The sequence below is a fragment of the Myotis brandtii genome, unplaced genomic scaffold (assembly GCF_000412655.1).
Source record: "Myotis brandtii unplaced genomic scaffold, ASM41265v1 scaffold138, whole genome shotgun sequence".
In the NCBI taxonomy this organism is placed as follows: Eukaryota; Metazoa; Chordata; class Mammalia; order Chiroptera; family Vespertilionidae; genus Myotis; species Myotis brandtii.
Genome location: NW_005354915.1, coordinates 1,937,648 through 1,939,450, shown reverse-complemented (window position 1 = coordinate 1,939,450; position 1,803 = coordinate 1,937,648). Strand labels below are relative to the sequence as shown.

The window sequence follows — 1,803 nt, the reverse complement described above, 5'->3', positions numbered from 1 at the left end:
GAGTGGGAGGCCTGGCTCCCTCGCCTCACCCAGCGAGGCCCCGCACCGTCCCCACGCCGGGCCTCAGTTCCCTCATCTGTACAATGGAGCCAGGGACAGCACCGGCCCAGGGTCATGGTGAGGACGGGACAGGCCAGTGCGCGCCAGGGCCCGTCCTGCGGGTGAAACGGAGAAGAAATGGAAGGAATAGCTGAACTTCAAGCAGCAGAGATCGATCGCTCTCTGGTGAGAAGGAGACTCATTTACAATTTATTTTATATTTTTATTGATTTCAGAGAGGAAGGGGGAGGAGACTCTGAGAAGCCTTGAGAGGCAGAGGTGCTGGGTGTTCCTCTGCCTCCGCTTTTGCTCCGTCAGTTCCCTGCAGCGAAGGATGGAGTCGGGCCCCTCCCCTCCCGCCTCCCTCCGGCCCCCCTGCCTCCTCAGTGCCCTGGTCTCGCCTGACACGTCTGGGTGACGACGTCCCCCGTCCTCCGAGGCTTCAGTCTCAGAACCGTGCCCTCCCGGCTGCCTGGGCGAGTGGCTTGGCTGCCCACCAGCTCCCTCCTGCCCGGTGTTCTTGTCATTTATTTACATTGTTTTCCACGAGGCCCAGGTGGGCGCTCGAGAAGCGGTTTCTGCCGGATTTGCAGACAGCGTCCTGGAGCCAGGCTTTCCCTCGGAACCGGAACCGCCGCTGGGAGGCTGCTGTGGGGGCGTCGAGCCCGCAGAGCCGCCTCCTTGTCAACAATTTCCTTTTTCGTCCTAAATGCTCGAAGGAGCCTGTGTTCCTTGAAATGCACGACGTTGCTAAGGAAGGGTGCGGTGTTTTGCAGCAGACTTCCCTGAAGCTGGAGGGCTCTTTTGAACTTTGACTCAGCTCTTCCTTCATTCCGAGGCCCCCCGGGAGCCCCGTGCTTATCACCCGCGTGCAGCACCTGCCGGAGCTCCCGACCCAGCTGCGGGCGTCCAGGTCTCTTTCCTCTTCCAGCTGCAATCACCGATGATCCCCAAGTTTCCCTCTAACCACTCACCCCCTACCCACTCCTGAGTGGGACATGTTGTTACTGCACCATAACCTCCCTTATTCTGACTGACACAAGAAGCACGGATTGTTTTATAAAAAAAAACCCAGAGTGGCCCTGGCTGGTTTGACTCAGTGGATAGAGCATCGGCCTGGGGACTGAAGGGTCCCAGGTTCGATTCTGGTCAAGGGCACATGCCTGGGTTGAGGGCTCGATCCCCAGTAGGGGGCGTGCAGGAGGCAGCTGATCAATGACTCTCATCATTGATGTGTCTTTCTATCTCTCTCTTCCTCTCCCTTCCTCTCTGAAATCAGCAAAAATATATTACAAAGAAATAAAAGACAGAGTGGTTTTTCACTGAGAAGGGAAGGAGGGAGGGTGGAAATGAGAAGCTGTGCCGGCGTCTCTGCTCACTCACTCCTTCACCGCATGTTTATTGATGGCTTACTGCCTGCCAGCCGTCTTTCTTGGTATTGGGGAGACGTCGGTGAGCAAGACAGATACACGTCTCTGTCTTGGAAACTGTGGGGGAGAGAGATGATTAGCCAAATAAATACATCCCAGAGCCCGTGAGAAGTTGATAAAGACCAGGAGGAAAACAGCCCTGGCTGGTGTGGCTCAGCGGTTAGGGTGTCTGGCCCCGGCACCAAAGGGTCGTGGATTTGATTCCGGGTCACGGGCATGTACCTGGGTTGCCGGTTTGATCCTCAGCCACAGTTGGGGTGCATGGGGGAGGCAACCCATCGATATGTCTCTCTCACATGGATGTTTCTCTCTTTCTCTCCCCCACTCCCGTCCA

General features: G+C 56.8%; 1 long non-coding RNA gene across 1 annotated transcript in view; it reads right to left on the bottom strand.

The window, feature by feature from the left end:
* Window positions 1-1,339: 1,339 nt before the first annotated feature.
* LOC106725130 overlaps window positions 1,340-1,803 on the bottom strand; it is a 1,117-nt gene continuing 653 nt past the window's right edge. Inside the window, exon 2 of the long non-coding RNA XR_001360997.1 lies at window positions 1,340-1,526. This is a non-coding gene — a long non-coding RNA (uncharacterized LOC106725130). The remainder of the gene's footprint in view (window positions 1,527-1,803) is intronic.